The sequence below is a fragment of the Chelonoidis abingdonii genome, chromosome 1, assembly GCF_003597395.2.
Source record: "Chelonoidis abingdonii isolate Lonesome George chromosome 1, CheloAbing_2.0, whole genome shotgun sequence".
NCBI lineage: Eukaryota > Metazoa > Chordata > Testudines > Testudinidae > Chelonoidis > Chelonoidis abingdonii.
This window is the reverse complement of record NC_133769.1, coordinates 304,233,626-304,261,230: the sequence shown is the minus strand read 5'-3', so window position 1 is coordinate 304,261,230 and position 27,605 is coordinate 304,233,626. Positions and strand designations below refer to the sequence as shown.

General features: G+C 38.7%; 1 protein-coding gene and 1 long non-coding RNA gene across 4 annotated transcripts in view; one reads left to right on the top strand and one right to left on the bottom strand.

Moving 5' to 3' along the window:
- DIAPH3 (diaphanous related formin 3) overlaps positions 1 to 27,605 on the bottom strand; it is a 560,319-nt gene that overhangs the window by 8,300 nt on the left and 524,414 nt on the right. The gene's annotated exons all lie outside the window — the stretch shown is intronic.
- Positions 1 to 27,605, top strand: part of LOC142046096 (uncharacterized) — a 167,460-nt gene that overhangs the window by 119,890 nt on the left and 19,965 nt on the right. For 2 of the 3 annotated variants that reach the window (XR_012655014.1, XR_012655015.1), the window contains 2 exons: positions 18,190 to 18,387; positions 20,996 to 21,503. This is a non-coding gene — a long non-coding RNA (uncharacterized LOC142046096). Of the gene's footprint in view, positions 1 to 18,189; positions 18,388 to 20,995; positions 21,504 to 27,605 lie in introns of those variants that run through there. The other variant, XR_012655016.1, reaches the window with a different exon arrangement.

Here is a 27,605-nt window from a genome sequence, read left to right as displayed (position 1 = left end):
TATCCATATTAATAGCACATCCTCTACTGAATTCCACTTGGTAAACTTAACAGATTTGTTTTTCTTTTGGGCTTTCCTTTGTTTTCTGTAAAATTCTGCTTTAATACACTGCCAGGCTGCTTCATGTGGAAAAAGCTCTGCACAGTCTAGTGAAAGCATGAGAGACAGTTTAAAACTCTTTTTGCTGTGTATGCAAAGATTTTCCCAGAGCAGAAATTTTTGTTTTGCTAAGCCCCTCAGCCTTTCCTTGCTGGCAAGTTCCAGCTGGTCCTTATTTCCCAATAGCAGTTCAGTGCCTGGCTCCAGCCCCAAGCTTTCTATTGTAAGCTCCTTTTTACCTGTTTCTCCTGCTTCCTCCAAACCTGATTATTTGCAAACCAGCCCCACTCACAGGCTCAATTCCACCTCTGTCCTCTTCCATGCCCTGAGTCTACCCAATCTCATCCCTCGGTCAGTGCCAGTGCTAGCCCACTGTGGCCGTAAGCAGGAATATTCCCCTCCACTACTAAAACAGCCAAGTTCTTATAATAAAAAGCAAATTCTCCCCCTCCCCCAAGCTGCTTGGGGCCCTAAGCAATTGATTAGTTTGCTGATGTCCAGAGCCAGCTTCGCCCTCTGCTAACATCTGCAAGCAAAGAGCCCTGCTCTCTTGGACTGTGAGGAGGTCTGAGATCTGCCAAAGTTCCCTAAGCTTGAGCATAGAAAATGTCTGTCTGTGAACTTGAGGGTGTGGAATACTTGCTGTGTTGAGACTTGTAGGGTGATAAACCAAGGGAGATGGAATAGTTTTAAAATAGAGTAATTTTTGATGTCCTCCTATTTTAAATCTTTTTTTCATAAATTTTCAGACAAATCTCCAGAAAAATTCTACTCCTATTTTTAGGCATGCCAAGCTGTAAATAAATTGGTCAAACTAACGAACAGTTAGAAAGAGAATAAACAGAGAATGTGCAGTGGATATCTAGACTCAGCTTGAACTATGACACCTACAGAATCACTGTTCGCTTTGTTTGGCTGTGGTATTTCTACCAGCCATCAAGTATAAATATCAGATGTTTGCTCCTGTTGCTCTGTTGTGGTGGAATTCTTTGCATCACAGGAGTCACACTGGGCCTCGTTCTATTTCAAGTCAAAGTTTTAAAGTCATTTTGCAGGTATTAAGAAGAGGGGAGGGAAACTCCTGTCCCTTTTCAATTAAAAATTCAAAAGGCTCATTTGTTACCTTACCAAATCTTTTCATTTTAAAATTAAAATGGGAATTTTATTCTGCTAAGATGACACCCACAGGATCCTCTTTACTGCTGCACACAATGCTTCAAAGGTGCCACATGTACTGTTGCCTATAGGGCTCATTCACCCCAAAATGATCTCTGCCAGCTGCTGTAGCAGCTCCCTGAATCATCAAATGTACTGGTAATAGCCAGAAAATATACCCTCATCCTAGAGGCACTGGCATGGCTAGTGTCCGATTTGTAATGCCACTGCAACTGGAAAAGAGGTTCCTGGGAATGGATTAAAAACTCATAAATTGCCATCCGCTGTGTTTTAGCAAAGAATTAGGACCCTACTGCAATTTACAGGTGAGAAAGGAGTGTAATTTATCACCTTAAAAAAGCAATGTTGAGACCAGATCATATAAATCTATTTAGCTACTTGTAATTGCTAGCTGGCTAGTACTGTTGGGCATCAAACTTCTAACCATAAAAGTTTGAACTCTTCTGTGCTACTTACTATTATGCTGGGCTTCAGGACAAGAAGGCCTTTAGTCCACTCCTGTCCACTGGCAAAATGATTGCAATCCTTTTAGAAAAGGCATCCTAGACTGAGGCTATGGAAAACTTGTCCTTTCCCCACAATACTGGATCAATTCTTTCTCTTACTTGTACTAAGGCCATGTCTACACTTACAAGCTTACAGTGGCACATTTGTGAGAGTGCTCATGTAGCCGCATTATGCCAATGGGAGAGAGCTCTCCCATCGTATAATAAAACCAGCCCGACGGTAGGTATATTGGGAGGAGAGCGTCTCCCATTGACATAGCATGGCTACATGAGCGCTCTCACAGTAGCACAGTTGTATCAGTACAGCTGTGTTGCTGTAAGCTTGTAAGTGTAGACATGGCCTTAGTACATTCAAAATGATCTTGACAAACTGGAGAAATGGTCTGAAATAAATAGAATGAAATTCAAGAAGGACAAATGCAAAATACCTCACTTAGGAAGGAATAATCACATGCACAAATACAAAATGGGGAACGACTGCCTAGGAAGGAGTACTTCAGAAAAGGATCTTGGGATTATAGCGGATAACAAACTAAATATGAGTCAACAGTGTAACACTGTTGCTAAAAAAGTGAACATCACTCTGGAATGTATTCGAGTGTTGTAAGCAAGACACAAGAAGTTATTCTTCCACTCTACACAGCACTGATAAGACCTCAACTGGAGTACTGTGTCCAGTTCTGGGCACTTTAGGAATGATGTGGACAAACTGGAGAAAGACCAGAGGACAGCAACAAAAATGACTGAAGGTCCACAAAACATAACCTATGAGAAAATATATAAAAAATTGGGTTTGTTTAGTTTGGAGAAGAGAAGAAGGGGGATTTGATAACAGTTTTCAAGTCTGTAAAAAGTTGTTGTAAAGAGAAGCGTGATAAAATGTTTTCCTTAATCAGTCTGGTTATAGGAAATAAGGCAAACATTATGAATTTATAGCTAAAGCTACCAAAAACCACGGATGATACACTGTTAACCCTAATGATTTTGACTTTACTGCTCTTGTATGGTCCCACACATTGCTCTTGGACATATCCCAAAGGCTTCATAGACACAAAATCTTTTAAAGCACATATCACCCAGCTCCCCCAGTATCCTGAGGAACTAAGCACCCGGATGAACAACACAAGCATAATTGAAGTGATATTCGTTAGTAGATGGAGGGAGAGATGAGGGGAGGCATTTAGAGGTTCTAGTAGAACACATGCCTACTCCTTCAGTGACAGGCATATGCCCATTGATCATCAAGATAGTGTGCAATGTGGCAGCCATGTAAGACTTGGCTCCCTGTTTGGATGCCCAGTGTCAGAGGAGAGGCAAAAAATACCTTTTTCCACCTTCATGTGGATAGGAAAAATCTACCAGCTCCTTTTTGACAAAGAGATGATCAAAGTGATGTATTGTCTCTCACTTCAAGGCTGGACATTGCATTGCTCTGTACTTGGGGCTAACAGTGGAGGCCAAAAGGAAAGTGGTCTATACTAAAACAGCCTAACTGGAACAGGCAAGCAAGAGCATCTCAGAACAGTGCTTTGCATTCTACATTGACTCTCCACTGAATATTAGATCCTACATGAGTTTACAATGCACTCAGGACTTCCTTCCTTCAGAGTATATGCAAGACTTCTTTTTAACTATGCCTTCTGACAGGACAAGCAGTGACACTGTGACAAACCGTATTTCATCCGCATCTGAAAAAATTCAAATGAAAACATCCAAGACTAAATAGATGTGGCTAAGCCTCCAACTATTGTTATTCTGCCAGGAACTTGCCCAGATCAGTCTCCCATACTCTACTTCCCTTGACATGGACAGTGTATAGAGCCAAATCCTCCTTTCCTTCATTCATGCAAACCTCCCAAACACAGATTGTTTAGTAACAGGATGGCTAGAGTTGTAAAATACACTGAAAGTTATTTTGTAATTAAAATCACAGCCAGAAGAAACCCACTGCACTCCTGGCTCACCATAGCTACTAGAAGGGAGGGAGTTGATCAGCAGGCTAAACGGAGAAAAAGCAACCTGACAGATGTTGTTCCCTTTTAAAGACAAATAAGAAAAAACAATTCCTAACTAATTTTGCTTCAGTTGTTTTCACACATTTGTTTAACTGACACAATTTATGATATGAAACTCTTAGCACAATGGAAAGACCAACAAAACGGAGACTCAATCCTGTAGTTCTTAATTAGGTAAAACTCTCATTGTCTTCAAAATTCAATCGATTATTGTTTAGTTTTCCCACATCTGAATTTCCTAAGCACTGCTGTTCATCAAAATAAGTTATTAAATAATTGTTACAGGATCATCTGATTTGTCTAGAGATTCTTATATTTTTGCTACTGAAATACGTTAGTGAATTGACTTCCAGAGAGCTTTGTCTGAGTAAGGACTTTGGGATAGTTTCTTTGTTTTATAAACATAGAACGTGAACACTTTAGAACTAATTTCTAGTCTTTCAAACAAACAAATCTCTGGTGCAAAAAACAAATTCAAAATTATATTCAGATCACCTAAGGCCATCCAGCTAGTATCATCCAGATCCAAGTCTTTCTAAATTATTTTGATGAACAGCAGAGCTCAGGAAATTCAGTTAATGGAAAATTGTGCTTAATATCTTTCCTCTGTTTAAATGGTGATCTAGCATGGAACAGCACATAGTGATACACACTTAGGCTATTAAGGGATACTTATTTTCCCTGAATGAGAAAAAGTGTAAAGTGCATGAATGAGAAGAAATACTAATACTGGGGATTTGCTATGAACTTCAGGAAGCAAATGTATGCTTGATCCTTGGGAGATTTTTAAACCTTTCCTAGTCCTGGAATATAAGACAATTAACACTGAATACAAATGACTTCAAGATTTACTGAGGTAAAGGTAAGATTTTTTTTAACCACTGACAAATATCTAAAATAAAAAAACCCTATATTTTAAATAGTTACTATATTGCAACAGAATGCCCACTTTCTTGATACTCAAGACACTTGATTTTTTATGTAAGTATTTTTACACTGTTAGTACACGAATGATTTTTGGTTAAACAAATAAAGCAGCAAATGTGTGAGAGAGACTAATACAACAGCACTATATGCTTACATGATCATCGTTTTCAATGTAGGACACGATAAAATTATAACTGAAAGAAAAGAAATGCAGCTGTAATCTCATTAGATTTCCCTAACTGAATCTCTGATTTACACAGAGCAAATACTACAATGGTCTAAGGGAATATTTCCTAAATTATTGTCTTGCAGCTCTACATATTGCACCATGTTACTGAGAGTCTGTACCTAACTACTGATGGCAGAAAAGAGAGATGTGCTTTCTATGGAGAAGGTCCAGTACTCCGACATTACTAACTGAAATCATTCAAGTACAGCTTTCCTATCCTGAGTATAGCGGAGTGATAGTAAACAGAAAAATATGCCGTTTGTAAAATAAGGATTATTCATTATGGAGGAGGTCTTGTTTATCGCACTTTGCATTGCTCTCTTAATATCCAGAAGCAGTCTTTAGAAGTAATCAGAAAAATTGCAATAGCCAAAGACCTTGTGTATTGCATCATAGCTCTCATAAAATACAAGATATGTCTCCTACCTCTATAGCACAGCAGAAAACACTTAATATACTTTGCCACTTTTTATTAGTTCAATAGTTTTTCCAACAATTTCTATGATTGACAAAGGCAGCATTAGAAAATGTTCCTGAATTGCAAAAGAAGTACTGTGGGCTGCTTTCAACTTATTTCATTTATACCCTGTAGCCATGGCCAAAACACCTGATGAACTGTCAACTGCACTTAGATGACGCCACCATATGTTTGAAATGTAATTTCTTGCACCTTAAGGCTTTACAATGGATGCTCAACAACCTTACTGATCAAAAACAGATGACACCGCCAGAATTAATGAGGCACACAATTGCATTACTGAATAGTGGATTTTTTTTTTTAAACCCAACCTTTTATATGCATTTATTTCATTTAGAGGTTGCTGCTCTTCCTGGTATGAAAGAGTGTGGAATTTAAAGGAATAAAACGTTCAAATAAATAAATTCGGGTAGCTAAATTTTACTAAGTGTTCAGAAGCAGGAGATATAAAATATTTTTCTTTGTTTCAGAGGGAAAAAAAAGAGGGATGCCAGTACTAAATGATGGCATGAAGGGGGACTTACTTATTTAGTGTGAACTTCCCCTGCTTTCAAAGAACAATGTGTTTGATTACGAGCACTGAATAAACTAATTTATGGAAAAATGAATCACACTGGACCGTAATTTGACTTTCCCATTTAACAGAGTCTAAATCAAAGGTTTCACAGTTCAGGTTAGATAATATATAAAATTTCTTCTCACTTGACTACTGCTGCTACCTCCTCAAAAATCATCTTCAAAATAGCTGTCCCTGAATAATCCATTCAATCTTTCTCCCAATTTCTTCTCTAACCATACCATGCATACATGTAGAGTTGGAACCAATTTCTCAATCCATCATACTAATCTATTTTCTTTCCCCATCCCACAGCAATGACAGTAGTTACTATAATAACTTTAGGATGCCAAGATTTAACTAAAATCTGGGTGCATCTAGGGATGGCTTCAAAGCTTATTAATTAATTTCAAAATTAACCAAGAAATTAGGCACAATTTTAGGTTAAATACATTTCAAAGTTAAAAAAACAAACAAACCTGCACAAATCAATCTTGACCCTATCTCAGTGGATGTGAAGAGCCCAGGGACACAGGAAACAGTGTGGTTAAGCTAGGTGAGAGAGGGGCAGGATTTTACTGTCATTCCTCCTCCGTTTACCCCGAAGGGTTGCACCCAGCAATGCTACTTGAGGTGGATGAATTATGGATTTACCCCAAAGTACACAGGAAGAGGATTGATATTGAGTGCATTAAGCTTTCCCATTTCTCTCAGACGTGATAAACAACAATCATCTGAGAAAAAAATTATTTTTGGAGTTACAGTGGACTTCAAAGGAGGCAACATGCCTTAAGATCATTCTAAATTGTTAGAACATAGTTTCTTAACTGGCTTTTTTCTTGTGCATAAGCAATTCAGAGGATTGGTAACATGATAGAGAATCATTCAGTTGTAGGTTGCCATTTCAAATCCAGTCCAGGTCAAGAGAGATTGAAAGAAGTTACCACCAGACAACTATATGATTTGGTGCCCTCAAACATGTTACTAGTAGAGAGATGGTTGTATTACAAAGCCACCACCATTGCGACTGGCAGTAATTGAAAATATTTTTGGCAGTTTCAATGATAGGGGAAGAATGACAGATCATAGGCACTTAATTATACCCTGCAGCCTACAAGGTTACTCCTGCTTATGCTGTACTTATGCGGTAGATAAACAAAGGACTTCAGTTTCCTGGGCTATCTATTATCTATCAATGAATACTGACTTCAAGAAACATTTTGACAAAGAATTTAAGCAAAACAGATAACCTATTAGCAGCACAATTAAATTTCTGTGACAAGGGGAAATCCACAGCCATGTGCAGAGGATAGCTGGATGAATACTGTTTGGGAAGTGCGGATGAAGATGACCAATCTAAACAGAGACACAAAATCTGTGTCTCTCTCTCATTAATTACTCTGAAAAGGACACAGTAAAGACGTCCATGCTGTAATGACTATGAGCAAATAAAGAAACGAAAACAAACCCCACACCTCTGACCTACTTGTTGTATATCCACGTGACATGTTTAGCAAAATGAGTTTTGTGGAACTTACTCTAGGACTGGAAGGGACCCCGAGAGGTCATTGAGTCCAGTCCCCTGCCCTCATGGCAGGACCAAATAAATGTCTATCAGGGATGGTCAAGACAGTATCTAACCTACTCTTAAATATCTCCAGAGATGGAGATTCCACAACCTCCCTAGGCAATTTATTCCAGTGTTTAACTACCCTGACAGTTAGGAACTTTTTCCTAATGTCCAACCTAAATCTCCCTTGCTGCAGTTTAAGCCCATTGCTTCTTGTTCTATCATTAGAGGCTAAGGTGAACAAGTTTTCTCCCTCCTCCTGATGACACCCTTTTAGATACCTGAAAACTGCTATCATGTCCCCTCTCAGTCTTCTCTTTTCCAAACTAAATAAACCCAATTCTTTCAGCCTTCCTTCATAGGTCATGTTCTCAAGACCTTTAATCATTCTTGTTGCTCTTCTCTGGACCCTCTCCAATTTCTCCACATCTTTCTTGAAATGCGGTGCCCAGAACTGGACACAATACTCCAGTTGAGGCCTAACCAGCGCAGAGTAGAGCGGAAGAATGACTTCTCGTGTCTTGTTTACAACACACCTGTTAATGCATCCCAGAATCACGTTTGCTTTTTTTGCAACAGTATCACACTGTTGACTCATATTTAGCTTGTGGTCCACTATGACCCCTAGATCTCTTTCTGCCATACTCCTTCCTAGACAGTCTCTTCCCATTCTGTATGTGTGAAACTGATTGTTCCTTCCTAAGTGGAGCACTTTGCATTTGTCTTTATTGAACTTCATCCGGTTTACCTCAGACCATTTCTCCAATTTGTCCAGATCATTTTGAATTTTGACCCTGTCCTCCAAAGCAGTTGCAATCCCTCCCAGTTTGGTATCGTCTGCAAACTTAATAAGCGTACTTTCTATGCCAACATCTAAGTCGTTGATAACCTTCCTTTCTACTATAGTTTCCACTGACTAACTTACCATAACAACTTATTTAGGACATTTTTTTTTTACTAATGGTTAATAACCAAGGGTTTTAACTCTCAATTATTTTTAATGATTATAATTTACATTTTGTATACTAAAGCCCAAACTACTCCGAAGAAATTCTTAGATACTGTATAATTTGTTAGGATTGTCTGTTTCCCATTCCTTGCCTCCACTTCCTGGCTGAAGCCAGAAATTGGGTCACTGTTAGGGTGTTGTCTAAAGCAGAAGGCAACTCAGCAAAGATGCTTTAAAATTCCACCTCTGTTCCTCCCAAGGAGATGGTGTTGTGGGGAGGAGTTGACCTAAGGGTCTTACAGCTGGCTTGCAAACATTCTGGGGGCAGGGTAGAGGGCTATGACTGAAAGAAAAAGGTGAGCAGAGCTACTGGTAGATTAGGTGGCCACTAAATTCTGAAGAGTAGGGGCACAGCTTCTCTGAGCTATTCCAAGACCACTGCTCTGAGGCAGCTCTTGCCCTAAGAGGTGGTGGCTGCAGCAGACTGTCATCTGCTCTTATCCTGAAGGTGGTAGTAGCAGCATACCGCTCATCGGCTCCTCGTCCAAAACATGTTTCTTGGGAAAAAGAGGAAAACAACAGAGAGGCTCACGTTGCTGCTGTTGTTGCAACAGGTGCAGGTGAGGTGATTAAATAATCTTGGATTGTATTTGTGCCAGTAGAGCTTTAAGTCTTAAGGAGATCAACACATTAGCTTTAAAAAAAAAAAACTTCTTTTATGATGTCTTAAAAAATGCTTTGTACTTCCCTAAAGTTGGAGCCTCTGTACATTCCTTTCTTTCTTGCTTCAAACTCCTAGTTTTCTGTATCAGAAAAGAGACTTATTTGTGAAGTTCATCTGGGACGAACTGGTAACCAGGATTGCCTTTGTGAATAAATTGGGCATGGGGAAAAAGCGGAATCAGCTTAGTACATGCAACTTTGGCCATTAAAACTTTGGTAATCAAATCAGCTTCTTGTTCTTACAACCCACTCTAGGCATCTGATATGTTGCCGATAACTTGATATAAGTCAAAACCAAGCCAGCATGTTGTCTGAAAGTGTGTAACAGGACATACTGTAAACCACTAGATAAGCGACCCTTGCCCAAAGCTAAAAAATTAGGAAGCAATAAAGCACTCACAGGAGTAGTAGCTCTTTCCTCTGCTTGTGCACAAAACATACTGCAAATATCTTCAATATTTATCAAGTGTTTTCAGAATCCCTAATATGAAGCACTATATTAGTACTATATATTTGTACTATCTGACTTCCTATAGTTGGGCCACTGTGTACTTGCCCTTGTTCAGGTAGGCAAAGAGGTAGTGGTGGGGAAGGATACAAGGAGCTTTTCCCTGCACAAGAGCTGGTCACACCTTTGTGCATCTTAGGCAGCAGTTACATATAAAAGTGATAGGGAAATTTAAAATATCTTAGAACAAGGACTACAACACTTTAGCACTGGCAGTAGAAACCTCTACATATAAGAAGGTTAAGGTACTAGACTGGAAGTCTGGGTTCAATTCCTGGCTCTGCCACAGCTTCCCTGTTTAACTTTGTATATCATTTAATTTCTCTACGTCTCAGTTCTCCTTTCTGTAAAATGGGAACAATACTTTCTTCTACTCTTTATCTAGTGTGTCTGCTTAGACTGTAAACTCCCCAGGGCAAGGCATTTGTTCTTGTTTGTACAGTCCTACTACAATAGGAACCTGATTTCAACTTGGACCTCTAGTAAAATATAATACTAACAAAGTGGTTGGGGAGGAGGCAGAGCCAGGACATTCCACCTTCCACTCAGGCCAGCAGAGCTGGTTCCACAATAGGGATGGTTCACAGTGAATCTTTTCTTACTTCCCTGTGCTCCACATGAAGCACAATGGTCCCACTGGATAACCTGTACGTCTCCTGCATTTCATTTGCTGAAGAGCCTCAAAGTGGCTCACTCCTTTTGGTGTCTCATCTCCATGTCACTTATACTTGCAACTGTACACAATCATTCTGAGTTATCCCTAGTGGAAAGCAATCCAAATCAGCATGTAGCAATCTCTCCAATGGAAAATGCTCATGGAAAGTGCCTTTTCTGTAAGGTTCATTAATAAGACCTTGTTCTGTTAATTTGTGTAAATTTTGGCTGCTCTTAACTGGCATCTTACATTTCACACTGCAACCTCAAACTCATTTGCAAAACATTCTTCAAATTGATTGGTTTGTTAACATTTAATTTGTCATTTTATACTGCCAATTGTAACAATTTGGGGAACCTGTCTTTATGTGACTTATGAATTCTGGCTGTTATGAAATTGTTGAATCATGGAAGGCACCAGTGTATGTGGAATCCACCATTTGCCAACAAGGATTGTGCCACATCACTACCAGGCCAAGGACAACGATAAGGCCAGAAAGGACCACCAGATCGTCAGTCAATAACCTCTACAACTGTGCTCTGACCAAAAAATGGCTACACTCATGCGAGGTTGCCTGAGCTGGGAAACCAGCTTGACCAAGTTTCTCTGCAGTGAGGGGGAAATGGAGAGTGGAAAATCCCCAGCAGCTGAACAAAGGATAGAGGTGTTAATGGTGGAACATATACATTTATGGGACTGAAAGAGCCAGACAGGAAGCTTGAGCAGGAGAGAGGGGCATGCTTTTGTACTGGGGTTATCCTGTTTAACTGCAGGATCATCTGAGGAAGGAGGAAGCTAACTGATCTAGTGGGAGAGACTGACTCAGTGATTCTGAAGAGAAGCCATGAACTACCAAAGGATGATCTTGGGCACCCCAGAGGACTCTGTTCAAGCTCGAAGAACTCTCCAAAGTGATGGAAACTGAGGCAGGGAAATGCATACAGAGGTCTTTATTATTTTGTCTAGAGCTGTGTCTCTGTCTTGCTAAATAAAGAGTAATTATGTTTAGAACCCTCTGCAATGTCTCTCTTTGTGTCTGTTTTCACTATCACCTGCCCTGGAACAGTCAAACTGTAAATCCAGAATACCTACATGGCTGCAGTTATGGGATATGAAGTGCTTAAACTGTGAGCATGCTTGAGGGGTCAGTACTGGTCCTAGGGGCTAGGTAGTTGGACCACAGAGTCTCAGCTCTCAGAGGGGGGAGCTAGACAGAGGATTTGCACCTCAAGAGTGTGCTTAGAAAACCCAAGCTGGGGATCATCCCTGACTGTTCAGACTTAGGGAGCTTAAAGCCTCCAGTGACATGGGCTATGAACACAACAGCCTGGTGAATGATAAGCCAGAGGGAGCTCTCCAGGTGTGTGTGTTAGACACTAATATACCACATATGAAAGTAATGTTATAAATTTCCTAGAATACGGTATTTCACAAATGAGAGAAGTTACTTTTGTATGGAGTCAGGCTTTCCTCTGTATTTAAATGTGGATTTTATTTTTGAGATATGATTTACTACTGAGGCTGGTCTTGAGAGTTCCAAATTCCATTCACTTATGATCTGAGAAAGATTCTAGACACATTGCCATAGGTGAAAGTGAATTATTCAGCTGTTGTACCAGCCCCCTGAAGGCTGTATTTAGGAATATTAATGGCACACTACCACCATCTTTCCAGTGATAAATACATTTATTACTTTACAATCTAAGTTTTAGAGTCCTAGCATCTATTTTACTATAAAGACTTCAGCTTAATATCAGAAATTGATTTGTGGCATTTACAGTTGCCTACCTTCCTCATCAATTATACAACTGCACTTTAGCTATAATTCATAATAGGTATGCACAATAAGTCAGATAACTAAGGGTATGTCTACACTAGCAAAAAAAACACAAAAAAAACTGCAGCAGCGAGTCTCAGAGCCTGGGTCAAGTGATGTGGGCTCATGCTATGGGGCTAAAAATAGCAATGTAGATGTTTGGGTTCTGGCTGGAGCCCAGGCTCTGAAACCAAGAGAGTGGGGAGGGTTTTGGAGTTGGGGCTCCACTTTCAGCCTAAACATCTACACTGATATTTTTAGCTCCACAGTGCGAGCCCCATGAGCCCAAGTTCGTTGACCTGGGCTCTGAGATTGGTTGCTGCAGGTTTTTTTTTTTTTTTTTTTTTTTTGCAGTGTAGACATACCCTAGATACATTTTACTTGATTGTATTACAATGGATGTTTAACATAATTTACAGTGAATTCTAAATTGGAACTCGTTAGTGGCACAACACGTCTAAGCCATGTAAACAGGAGCATTTACAGGAACAGCCTTCAGAAGCAGAAGAGAGAGCCAACACAACAATCAGAAAGACTGAAAGAACCAGAACCTTTCATGTTCTTTGACAACTCAGGGTAGAACAAACTATAGAACTTCTGAGCCAATGAAATAAAGGCTCATGTACAAACTCATTCAGCTTCCCTTTGTCTGCTCTGACTTAACTGAGCAGCCCTGCAAAGAGTGTGTGTCTAGACAAAGAAGAACAGGAGTACTTGTGGCACCTTAGAGACTAACAAATTTATTTCAGCATGAGCTTTCATGAGCTACAGCTCACTTCTTTGGATGCACAGAATGGAACACAGAGACGAGATATTTCCATCTTTTCATGTTCTCTGTATGTTTATATATCTCCTGTCTGTGTGTTCCATTCTGTGCATCCGAAGAAGTGAGCTGTAGCTCATGAAAGCTCATGCTGAAATAAATTTGTTTGTCCCTAAGGTGCCACAAATACTCTTGTTCTTTTTGCGGATACAGACTAACACGGCTGCTACTCTAAAACTAGACAAAGAAGCAATATCAAAAACAAAAGGTTAGAGATCATCATGGGACATTAATTATGCAAAAGAAGCCAAACTGAATTTAATCAGAAGCAGTAGATTCCAAGCAGGAAATATTTTCCCTTTTTTGACAGAGGTGGATAAGAAAACATTTATGGTAATACCAGAGCATCTGCTGATTACAGTCAAAGCTGCAGGACACTGACATTAAATCACTGAACCATCTTGACAGCTTGTGGATACTAAAGTCCCATTTTAATAATAATTTGCTGTGAAATTCACCCAAATTTGAAAATTAGTCAGAAAATGTTTATGAAGAAAACATGTAAGAGTCAATAAAGCAGTTATAAAAGGGATTTACATCTGACAAAACTTTTAATCTAAAAGCCATCAGCCATCAGGCATTTTAGTGCTACATTTAAATCGACATATCTTTCAAAGAAGCTTAAGTGTCTTTTTAAAAGAGCAGAATGTAATTTTATGATCCATTTCATGTAGTGTGATATGGCACTTTTTTGTTTAGAAGATTTTTTTTTTTTTTTTTTTAAATACAGGTTAGCCTTTTGAAGAAGGCCTGAATCATGCTAAATGGAATTTAACTCCTGATATCATAGAATTCTGAACAAAACACAATACTTCATTGTAATGCTTTAATTGATGCTTCTGTGTGTTGCAGAGGGTGATTACTTGAATAATAAGTATAAAAGATGTGTGAGCTGGTTGCTAAGCTAACTTGAGTAAGAGAAAAAAAAAATCAAGGAAATATACAGCCATGAATCAAGGTGATGAATAAGACAATTATTCAATGAAAGGTCGTGTTGAAGGACTTGCAGAGCACTGACCTGCACATTATCACACATCAGAAAATTACTTGTGGGGTAATTAGGAGAATAATACACAAGTGCAATCGGTGTCACAGAGAAGCATTCTAATTTAAGATATTTCCCAGGGGTCTGAGTGGTCAAATGCATTTTGGTTCTACATTTAAATCTTTGAACAGCCCAAGAGCTCAGAGAACAAAATATTACACCAGTGCCCACTGAGATTTACCAATCACTAAAGTTATCATTTCATACTTTATCAAAATTATCAACATTTCTCTCTCCTCAATTACTTTGAGAATTTAACTAATTATTATTTATAACAGGACACATTAAATTTTCTATCCTGACATCATTCAGAAAAAAATATTTACAGTTTTTCTACTTTTAGTTTACATGATTGTTTCCCTTTTCTTTGGTTAATGCTTTCAAAATACATTTAAGGATGTAACAGAATATGTTAGAAGGAATTCTGTTATCACTAATAATTCCGTACTTATTCAAGTGTCAGATATCTGCATTTTTGAGGCCTGCATTATATTTCAAATTACAGTTTTAAGACTTTTAAATAAAAGATGTGCCTAAATCTCATTTAAATGTCCCACTTTTCCCTCTAGCTATGCATTCTTAAAGATGTGACTGTGTGTATAGAAAAGCTACTTTAAAATTTTTTTAGAAATGTCTTCTAAGCCCTGTGTGGTTGAATTCATAGTAAATAGGGCATCTTTCCTTCCACATCAAAGGAATTTTTTTTTAAAGTCTCAATTAAAGTTCTGCAAACTTTCTAAAACATTGCTAAAATAGTGTTTCAGTAAGCTATGCATAAAATAAAAAAAAATAAACAATGGTGTGGAATGGCATGAAGATGTTATCACCACCTGTTTGAGGTAACCTCTAACTCACAAGTGGCTATGGTGGTTGTAAGCAATGCATTCAAGTGAAACTCATGATAAAACCTTTCTACCTTGTATCATACCACACCATCACATTTTATATATATTCATTTCTCCATTTGTCCGTGTCATGTAAGAATGAATCTCAGTACGGGAAAGGGGAAATTTCACACTCCACTTAATTCCAGAAGTTAAATTTGCAAGAGTAAAAAAAAAAAAAAAAAGATAATAATGTTGGTAAACATGCTAAACATGATGTTAAATTAAAATATTCCATCAAACAAAGAGTTTAAGGAAGCATATTAATCAGGGGAAAAAAATGTTAAAAGAACCCAGAATACCATTATGGGAAAAACAGAAATCACAAATGAATGTTATTTTTGAGTAGTAGTATTTTAGATTCATAAACAACGGGAGACTTTTTTTGTTGATCTCTAGAGAGGAACTTTTGCTTACTTCTAAATAAACTTATCACAAAACTTGTGCATTTAAAAAAGCCCTATGCAACATTCCATCTTTCATTCAAAAGCAAATCTGAGCTGTACATCCCTCTCAGAATCTAAACAAGAAATAAAATTTCACTTGCCATATCAAATTACATATAGCTCCATCTTCTTCCAGGCATGCAGGAATAATACTGTACTACATGAAAAAGATCCTGCTGAAATGTGTTTTAAATTTATGAGGCACTTTTTTATATGCAAGTACATAATCCATTCACAGATGCTTGACTGAGGATGTTTAGTTCTGTGTAAACTGTATTACTTTCATGTGTAACACAAACTGCCGGATGTAGCCTACTGATCCTCTGCAAACATTGGAAAACAGTAATCCTAACCCTGACAAACACTACAACAACAAAGTTAAAGATGAAAGGCTTTTGAATGGGGCAGACCAACATTCAGAGCTCTGTTTCTCTCCTGCAGTAGCCACTTAGAGCACAGGGAAGAACAAAGAGGAGGAACTGAACACTCCATTAAGGTAAAAAATCCTGGGAGCCATGGAAGGTCCCCAACGAAGAGGAACCACTTGTGCTGGTTGGTGGTGCTGATGCACAGAAGTTACACAGGAGACTCTGCAGCCCTTTTCGTGCCATGAAACTCAGCTTTACTGTAGTGTATTCTTTGGGAACTGAGGGGGATTGAGATGGAGGAGTGGCCAGTTGGTCCACTTACTGCTCAGACTCACTGCCCTACAGTCTGTATCTAGATAGTAGCTATTTGTGGCTGCAACTCTTATTCACATCCTACCTTAGTAGTCATTCAGCAGGTGCATACCAGGTACTGCAGGTTGGGGCTCAGGATTCTGTTTCTCAATCTCACATACACATGGGTCAACACACAGGACAGCACAGCCAGAGTGTTACTCTAAACCAGTGCTACGCTGCAATGGCCAATCAGGAGTAGAAAACAATGGAGGACTAATGTCATGCAAGGGAACCTACTTCTTTCTCTTGCCATGCCAATTTTCTCTGCTACACTGGCTACACAGAATAGGAGTGGCATAAAAGTCTCTGTATCAGCTTCAAGCCATCAGAGGATCACTAGGATGATTCTCCAGAACATGTTAATGTCACTAGAGAGTCAGATTTCCAGGGCAGTGTGGTGCAAAGCAAACTACTCTGGAAAATGTGTCCTGGACAATGTGCAGAGCTGACTCTCTTATGAAAAGTCTCTCATTCATACTTAAAGCATTGTTTAGAAACATGTAACCTTCTTAAAATATAGTGACAGCATTTCACAGTCCCATGAACTAGATCAAGAGGAAGAATATTTCAGAGGAACCAAGGGCTGATGGCCTGTAATAGTTGGCTGGCACGCCATTCTGTTTGGGAAAAAGGACTGGATTCTGATTGGAGATACAGTAATGTAATAAAATAACTAACCACAGAGACAATTTTCAGTTTAAGAAAATGTATGCTAAACAATTACTGAATGCTCAATCCATAGGCATAAAGTTGAAAGATACACAATTCGAAATAGATGCGATTCTTATAGCATATTCATTCAATTGCACAGAATTTTAGAGGTGCTTCTTATGGCACTGTACATCTACATATTTTAAAAATTCTGACAAAACAATTGTTTATGAACTATTAAAGAGTGGTTAAATATATAATTTGCTTGTTTTTACTTTGTATTAGATGTCACGTTATGCCCTCTGCATTGAAAAAAATATTTTAAGTTGTTTTTAATAGCAAGTTTGGCTTTTCAGCATGTTGATATATGTATAACTGAAAAACCATATTTCTTTCAACACCAACTTTTATTCTTGATATTTTTCGCCTCTTAGGTTCTAACCTTTATTTGGAATAAGAATACAGAATTCTTTCTTTAATTTTAAAAATTTAAAATTTTGTTTAAACTCCTATTTGCATTATGTTTGGTATTATGAAATAAATAAATTAAATCTTGCATAGTATGATGTATGCTAAATATGCTACAGTATATAACATTGAAACATGGCTAGGTAGGGCCTGTTGTAACTCCCTCTGAAGTCAATGGGAGCCTTTTACTGACTTTAATTAGAGTTAGATCTAACCATTAAAGCTCTTATTTATTTATAAGTTGGTATCACATTATTGTTTCCAGTGGGTTGTTACAGAGAAGGATGTGTGTCTTTTGGCTACAGATAACTCATTTTTTTAACTAAACTAACAAAGATATGATGTTCTCTTTCTATAACTGATAAAATTGTCAGCAGTAATAGGAGAATTTGATACCTTCATAGAATCATAAATGTTATAACTCAATTGAAATGATTAGGTCATCTACTCCATCCCCATTAACAGTGTAGGATCATTCCCCACAATCTTCATTTTTATACAGGAATCTGCTCCCAAATTACACTTCAGAGGGAAATGCCTTATTCTTCTGCTATGGACTTCTTCAGGCAAGATGGCACAGTTGCTTATGGTTATCTTTTCCCCTTCAGCATGAATGCAGCTTGAGAAATTATGTAGGAAGCTTTTGGTTGCTGAAACACATACTGTATTTGCTAAGAGAATAAGGATATTCACCCAGAATGGTGTGAGACACAGTGACATATGCCTGCATTAGATTATGAATTTGTATTATGTGTTGAACATGTGTAAACTTTCCTGAGGGCAGCCTATTGTATTGCATTCCAGACAGCTACCCTAGCCTGGAGAGGTGCTTCACACTTCACTGAAGTACTAATCATTGAGAGCCATCTGGGGTTACCCATTTTGAATGAGTCAACTTCAACTGATGGCCCACCCCCATGAAACTATGTTTTTTTCTACACAGGTGGGGCCAGCATGACTGGTAGAGAGAGCTGGAGCTTCCCAGTGGAGCACAGCAGGGCAGACACACAAAAGCCTATTTAAGAGCGGGATTCTGTGTGCAGAGAAGGATGTGCATGAGACAGAGGACATGAGGGACTCTACCCAGTCTGAAATGCTGACAAACTTGGACTCAAAGAAAGAAAGGATGAGATCAGACATGGTGAGGCTGTGCCTCATGACTTTTGTTGTTTTCAAATATTTGTAACTCTAGAGTGTTTTAAGAATAATATCACCGTGGCTAAGAAATTCCTTTGCTATATTTGTATTCCTTGCTTACCTGCAATGTCCCCATCCCCCCCGCAGAGGTTAAACTAGAAGCCCAGAGTAGAGTGCTCACGGCCTTGGGGAGGTCTCAGAGACTGATTCTTGGGTTGAGGATGGCATCCCACATCTCAAAGAAAGATGTTGTATAAGAGGTTTGAGCCTGGGAGTACACCCCAAAGTTCCAAAGCTAGAAACAGTGTCTACCTCTGTCTAGATCCAGTTGACTTAGAAACAATGAAACACGGTGACTGGGTCCACTCACAACAGACTGGTGACAGTACAGTGGATCCTAGGTCAGGCTGTAACACAGCATTTGACTGATCAGCTGTAATTTGTACATTTAAAAAAAACAGACATATAGTTTTAAAAACATGCTAAAAATTAAGAAATATAGTGCAAATGCAGAGCACTTTTTATGTAAAATTTCTTTAGATATACCCCAATTCCTGAAGAAACAGTTTGGGCTTTATACTCCATACAACCTCTCTTGATCAGGTCACATAGCAACAGAATTACATCAAAACAAATGTTGCTGGTGTGACACTTGAGCTTATAAATATACTTTATTATTATTTATATAGATCCAATGGTTTGTGATATGCTTTAGACTTTTATTGTTTAAAGTAGTTTAAACCTACATGTAGAATCACTAGAATATTTTCTCTAATTATAAAAAATGCATTGATCTAATAAATTATTTTTCTTCCTAGTATAGCTGTTACACTATATATGGGAAAACAAAATGAAAAAGGTTACTGCTACAAGGTAAAACAAAGATGTTCACTAATTTGAAATGTCTATTATTGGAACTTGAATTTATACCTCCGAACCTGCAAATATGAAATGTAAATATTTGCAGGTTAGGAAGTATGATTCCAAATTGGCTATCAAACCAAAAATATACAAACACCTGGAGAACAAAATCGTCTGAGTGAATTTAGAAGCAATTTTTTAGCTGTGTTTGTAAAACCTTCATGCAAAATTTATTCAATGTGAATAATTTACTCCGTGCATTTCCATAGGCATCATAAAATTCAATATCTGATAAAAGATGAATATTCAAATAATCCTCTCCATCTCCAGCAAATCACAGCCATAGCTTTCTAATGATAAAATTATTACATTAGGAGAGTTTATTATCACAAACATGAAATATTAACTTTTGCCTCATATGAAAATTAAGTTTTACAGAACATCTCAAAACTATGTTTTAAGAACAGAGAGAAGGTACAATCAAGTACAAACAGCACTGCTATTTAACTATAGTAGCTCAATACTGAAATCTAAGTACTATACTCTTCTCTAATGAGAAACACCAGTCGATGGTTTTACACACTGTTGCAAGTAAGACAATGCTTGCCATGTAAAAACTTTATTGAAGTTTCAAGCTTTTCTAACAAAAGAGAAATTAAGCAGCAGAATAGAAAATGCCCTTATCTCAGAAAAAATGAATACTCTAACAGAGCCAAGCAATTAAAAAGATATGCAGTGCTACCCTGTTTAGTAATCTAATATGTATTGGAAAGTGTCTGTGCTCCAAACTCTGCCATAGTGTAGTAAAAGAAATCAAAAACGTTTTTTCTTTTGGAATAAAACAAACATTACTCTAAACTACATTTATATGGAGGACCTTCAACTCTGTAAAGATGAATTTCCATCTATGATTAAAAATCAATTCCATTTTAATTGCTTCCAGGCTAATTGACTGCTTTCTATTCTGATAAAGTATTCCTTTTACTCTTACTGATCTAATGCTTTTAAGCAGAGATCGGAAAAATAACCTGCCAACATTTTTTTAAAAAGTAGAAGGATATTTTATTTAAACGAGTTCATTAAAAAAAAAATTTGATTGTCATGATGTAACTTTTGGTTGGTTTCAGCTAAAAGAAATACCAGACAGGTATTAATGGTACACTATTAGAATATAAAACTAAGGACAGTTTAAAAACTGTCTCTTGATACAATTACTGTTTCACAACATGAGGAATTATTTCTCATAGAGGGTGACATGTTCCCTTATGTCAGTTATTCTTCCTTTACAGAAGCTGTTACAGTGATAGGGAGGACAAATGCCTGCCATATATTACTATGCATTCTATTACAATGGGTTCATTCATATTTATAATACAACCTGTGATGTTGATGCAATCACTTTAGCCCTCACTGTTGTTTCAAACAAATCCATAACTGAGAAGAAGGCAGGCTGTTGACAGGAGTTAATGTGGGTTTTACTAGGTTTACAATTGCTTTCTAATCTACTAAATGGCTGTGAAAATTGATGCACTCTTAGAAGTGCTTTTTGATACACTACTACAGATAAAGGGCTGTTGTGCTGCAATAATCTCTGTAATGCTAAATTGAATTTTCGACAGTGTTTTTTGTTTTCACGATTTGAATGTGACAAGGTAGGCTACTGAATTTACGGTAAATTTAATTCCATCAATTGAAAGCATTTTCCATTTTTATTAATATCACAGGGTTTTGTGTTTTCTTTTTTTTTAAAGGAAAAATTACCTGGACCCAACCCACTGTGTAGGCATAACTGAATCCTGAGAGCAGACGACATGGCAGGGTATAGTTTGCACAGATGCTCAGCTGTTCACTAGAGTGGAGATAGACATTGTCCAGACTAAATGTTGTGTAATGGAATTGATGGTGGTGAGATGACATGCTTGTGCAGTGCTTCCCTGACATCCTAGCAGAGGGGAGAGGGTTCTTCCCCAGAAGACTAAAAACCAGGGAGTTCACAGTAATCAGCCTACATGTTCGAAGAGTGTACGCTTCGGCTGACTGCTCTGAAAAGCAGCAGAGTGAAGAAGAAAGGATGCAGTTCGCTGAGCTATAGACTACCTCCCCGTGAAGAGGTAAGGCAATATTATGTAAAAGTGCACAAAGTTTCTGTAAGATAGCTGTACTACAGAAATCCCTTTCCACTAAGTAAAAAGGAGAAAAAAAAGAACTTTATCTCTGAGAAGTCTGATCCCTCATTATGTCCTTAGAAGGAAGGGTAGAAGATGGAAAACACCTAATTTCAGATTATTTATGTGAATATAGAATAAATTTAGTTCTTTCACATTATTTAGATTGGAAACTAATATATGAACAGTCTGATATCCTGAATAAGCTAGTAGATTTTTTTTATGGTAGTTTTATTATTCAGGGAAGGCTCTTGTCAAGACTTGGAAACCATACTACTTGGAATAATACACAGAGAACAGGTATTACAGGAAGATGTAGCCTTCCCAATATACCTCAACTCTGACCTAGAGATATCAGTTAGCCCCAAGATTAGGTCCTTTCTAAATTAATTGGAGTTTTGGTATTTAATTTAATAGGACCAGGATTTGATCCTTGCAGCAAAAAGTTTAGTTTCCATGTCCATTCAATCTTTGGGGCCCTACACTGAACGGGGTTACTCTTGTAGAACTTTGGAAATACTACAGATTTATAGCTATGTGGTAACTACAGTCAGAATTTGTCTTCTACTGAGACTGTCACTGATGATGTAAATTAGCACCAATATTCAAGGTCACTGCTCTTGTGAATTAAACTTGTGTTCTCTTGGAACTGGACTGGGAGCACATATTTATTCCAGACCACTGAATAGTCTTCAGATGGCAATGACTTTCTGTTGCCACTGAACTGGGCTGGTTTCTAATTTCTAACAGGTCACCTGGAAATGTAAGGCTCCATATCCTCTCATTTAGGATCCCTCAGAAAACTATGTTAATACTGCATAGGTAAAGCTGAGCTGGAAATGATTTCCCCATCCTGTGAAAAGTTTCAAGATTTAAAAAATAATCAGGATAAAAGAGACCTTCTTTTTGTGAAAAACAGGAGCCCCAACCAGTGGTTCGGGTACTCACCTGAAATGTGGGAGATACAGGGACTTGAACTGGGGTTCCCACATCCCCCGTGAGTGTCCTAAGTATCAGGCTTTAGAGTCAGTTTCTATTGCTTGCTCTCTGGCCCAATGAATATTACATTATTTATGCAAAGTGGAATGGCTCCAACAAGAGTACTTTGAAGACTCTTACTTTATATAGCCCAGTGTTTAGGGCACTCATCTTTGATGTCGGAGACCCAGGTTCAACTCCCTGTTTTGCTGTTTCTTGTATCATCCTGGTCTGAAGGAACCTTTCTGACAAAAAGTTTTGTGGAAACTGATTCTTATGGCTTTTGATGAATCCGCATTTTCTGACAAAAATGTTGTGTCACATAATTCCCAACCAGCTCTTAACATAGGTTGAGATTCTATGCCCACAAAAGCAAGAATTTTCAGTGTTGAGGTTGCCATGTGATCTGTCCCCTTGTGTTAGTGTAATGAGACCCTCTATCATATCACATAGCACTTGGCAATGTGACATCTGAGCCGATTTAGAGAAGATACATATCTTATGTGATAGTGAAGAAATGTAATTTCTTAAGACCCGAAGTGTTAAATAAGCACCACATTTTCTTACAAAAAACCCCAAACCTATAAGTGAACTTACTAAATATAAACCGCTTTGCTAATACATACATGACAATGTTTAGTAGTATTACTTCTTTATTGCTATTGTTAGATAATATAAGGTATAATAGTGTCGCTTTCCTCCTATTAACAAACAAGATGATTGATTAAGGTTAATACATTAGAATGTTAGAAGAGATTGGGAGCTTCCTGCACAAACTGTGAGTTATAAATATATAAAATGTGTTAAATAAAAATGAAATTTAGTCTATGAAGTAATTTTAAATATTTAATGATAATCAAGTTATGCTAGTATGTTTTTCTGATTAAAAATAGGTAAGATTCTCTACCTTTCATCTTTAGACAATGTGTTTCCTAATTGTTTTCATGTATATTTGAATATTAAAAATATTGATATGAAAATATTTCCCCCATCTATCCAAAAGACATCTTAAAATAAGTTTTTGTCTTTGGATGTGCTTTAGAGTCTGGCCCTCTATTATTGGCCTTATTACTAAGTGCTCTAATTTTATTACCGTACAATGGCTTTATGCTACAGTTTTCTGTTCTTTTTACTATGTTACAAACAAAATAAACCCTATGTTAAAATAACATTTTTATGGTTACCAAATCAAGCACTCAGCATTTAGGAAATGCCAGAATCAAGACTGCCTATGTAACCTTAATCAGGCCCTTTGTGCAAATGCATTATGATACCATCTTCAATTACATGATCACATACTATTTTTCCAGACTCCTACCTCATTCACTTAAAAAGCAGTTACTCAATATTTTGTTTGAGCCTCATTATTCAGTATATGGCTTCCGTGCCTTTTTTACTGTTCACTATTCAAACCCTGCTCTGAATTCAAAATTATTTCCTCCTGGGGCTTTTCAGTGGCACTGACTACTAGTATGAGTACTTCACAAACAGTAATTAAGTTACCATCCCATCACTTCACTGGGGTGTTGTGAAGATATTATCTCCGTTTTACAGATGAATAACTGAGACATAAGGGTTAAGATTAAAAGTTTCCAGTAATATTTGGGGCCGAATTTGAGGCACCTACGACCTGAATTTTCAGAGTGCTTGGCATTACATAGCACTTTATATGTTCAAAGCACAGTTTTAGTGACTTCAGTTGCAGATTTAAGTGTTCAGCAGTAATGTGAATCAGACCTCAAGGTATCAAGCTGGGCATGCAGAAAATGAGAAAAACATAATTAGTGATCACAAGCGGAAAGTTTGGTTTAAGTGACTTGCTCAGAATCACATCTGAATTCAATGACAGAGGCAGAGATAGAATCCAGTTCTTCAGGACAGCACTCAGCTGCATTAACCACAAGATCTTTCTTTCTATTCCTGCAGTCTCTTGCAGATTTTACCACACACCTTCCAGCTTGTGAAACAAATGAATCAGGGGTCCTACGGTCAGCAGCCTCCTTCATTACATAACCCTGTCTCATTATAGTTCTCCCTCTTCCTACCAATCCCTGGCACCTTGTCCTAAGAGCCTGTCTCCACTCTGAAGCACTCTCATGCCTGGTGAGTCCTAGTCTCCTTACCTAGCTAATCCTGGTCTCCCCTCTGGTCTTGCTGACCAAGTTCTACTCTTCCCTGTGCCCACACCCTGTCCCAATTTACTTGCTAACCAGTCCTAGTTCCCCCCTCAACACCTTGTTCTCAGTCTCTTTGTCCAGCCAATCCCAGTTCCCCCTTGTTCTCATCTCCTCATCCATCCTGTCTCACTCTCTATCTCCTCAGTAGCTTCCAGTCCTAGTCTCCCTCCCCAGGTTCCTCATCCAATTTCAGTCTCTCCCCTGATTCCCTCTCCCAGCTCCTTGTCCCAGTCTTCCCTCCCCCGCCCAAACTCCTGCTCCTATGTCTTCCCTCCCACACAGATTTAGGTAGAAAATGGTTATTTGTGAAAAATTCTGAGATTTCAAAAATTCCCTGTTCTGCATGAGGATGGGACTTTGTTTTTTGTTAAATAAATAAATAAACAGACATCCTTCTCCCCAGAACTGCCATTAGCATGGTGGTTAAGGCATTGACTGCTGAGATGTGGGATACCTAGGTCCAAGCCCCTGTTCTATCTGATTTAAATCAGGGACTTAAACCCAGATCTCTCTCATCTCAGGTGAGTAGCCTAAATACCTGGCTGTTCTTAGGTGGGGCTCTTCCTTTCTCTCCTACACAGCAGAAATTCCATCCTGGACTGAAACTTTCACTGAAACTATATGCTCTGGCAAAAGGTTTCCAAGAACTGACTTCTCCCTAAAAAACCTGTTTTGTTGAAAATATCATGATCAGCTCTACTCTAGTCCCTGTTCCTGCCCCACTGGTTCTGAGACTCGGTCTCCTTGTCCAGCCAGTCCCAATTATCCCCTATTCAGCTCATCTGATCTCAGTGTTCCCCCCATCCCTTGCTACTTAACTAGCTCCCAGCATCTTCATTTCCCTCACCAGCTCCCAGCCTGTTTCCTCATTGGTTCTCAGTCCCATTCTCCTTGCCCTCCCCCCAACTATAGACTACTATTCCCCAATCACTGTTTCCCTGGATCCCAGAGTCCTCCCCAGGCTTCCAATCTGACCTTCCTTATCCAGCCAGTCCCAATATTTCCTCACAAACTCCCAGGCCCAGTTTCCCTCCTCCCCCACCAACCTCCAGAGTCCCAGTTTCTACCACCTCCACTCCAGCCCCCTTGTCCCAGTACTTCCTCACCCCACCCTACCCTCACTTTTTGACCACCCCCTCAAATCAGGCAGCTCCCTTCTCCACACAGCCTGAGCCTAGCAGGAAATTGAGAGCACAAGATAGTCAGTCTCTTGGTCTCAGTTTAGGCACCTGGACCTGGACCCTGCATGGCCCCCTGCAGTTCAAAGCTGCAGCTACAGGGAAATTCCTGTTTAATCCCAGGCTGCAGCATGAAAGATCAAGGAGTAATGGTCTCAAGTTGCAGTGGGGGAGGTTTAGGTTGCATATTAGGAAAAACTTTTTCTCTAGGAGGGTGGTGAAGCACTGGAATGGGTTACCTAAGGAGGTCATGGAATCTCCTTCCTTAGAGGTTGTTAAGGTCATTGGATGATTTAGTTGGGGACTGGTCCTGCTTTGAGCAGGGGGTTGGACTAGATGACCTCCTGAGGTCCCTTCCAACTCTGATATTCTATGATTCTATGCTCAGTGCAGATGGAATCTTCAGAGATTTTAAATCTAAAAGCAAATTTAAATTTAAAGCTAAAGTCTAAGGCATCTACTGAGCAAGTGAGAACTGTGATCTTTCAAAGGCTCATAACTTAGCCCAAGAATCTAAGAATGAAGGGGACAGCTGGGAGCCTAAAACCAGGTAAAAATAAGAGATTAGGTATAAAACACATTTTGTCTTGATTACTGTCTGGCATTATTTAATTATGTAAAATGTGGGGCACAGTTTATGGCTAGACAAAATAAGGGATGAATTTTGCAACTGTTCATACAAAGGGAATTATTGTGAATGTAAAGAATGAAGAATGAAGCCTTGGTTCTGTGTTGTGTAATAATAATTATGTTGGATAGGATGATTCATGCTATTTGTAATGTTTTTGCATGTATACAGTACATCAATTTCTGCATACTATATCTAAAAATGTTTATTACTTGTACTCTTTTTTTTGTCGAATTAAAAACATTTCTTAGGTAGTATGCTGCATTTACTGCCTTGTATTTGGGAACCTCATATTACTGTGTACCTACAAAATCAGACAGCTTTAGTGAACTACATTTCTTTGCTCTAGGTCAGGGGTCGGCAACCTCTGGCACGCAGCTTGCCAGGGTAAGCACCCTGGCAGGCTGGGCCAGTTTGTTTACCTGCCGCGTCAACAGGTTCGGCCAATCATGGCTTCCACTGGCCGCGGGTCGCTGTCTCAGGCCAATGGGGGCTGCAGGAAGTGGTGCGGGCTGACGGATGTGCTGGCTGCGGCTTTCTGCCACCCCCATTGGCCTGAGATGGCAAACCACGGCCAGTGGGAGCCGCGATCGGCCGAACCTACCGACGTGGCAGGTAAACAAGCTGGCCCGGCCCGCCAGGGTAAGCACCCTGGTGAGCCACGTGCCAGAGGTTGCTGACCCCTGGTTTATGGCAATGTGCTTTATAAGAGGCTATGTAACTTGGAAACTTATACATAGCTGTCTATTTACTTAACAGTGTCTAATGTCAATGTTTCATGTCGAATTCATATAACAGCTCTACTTTTCAGTTTGCACTCACTTCTGATTCATTTTTGGGCACAGCTTATGCTGATGATGGAACTTGGCTCTATGTCTCCACCACAGCTGATCCAGCCAGCGTAGTGGAATAAACAATCCAGTGAAAATATGATTTTGGCCTTGGAGGAGGGCTAGCTGATTATAATTCAATCCATATTAGATTATGAAATGTCCCCAAGCTTAGTGGCTCAGGCTCTCTATAATTTATTTGAATGTTTAAAGGTACAAATTACAGTTGCTGTAGGAATCATAACTTTGAATTGCTACGTTTTGCATATTTAAACATACTGGCTTTGGATACAATAAATTTTGTTAGTTCTAGATGGTACTAACAAATACAATTTGAGTAAGAGTTTTAGAGCTACACATTATTGCTAAGTGACTATGGTATGGGATGCAGGAAAATGCTTAAAA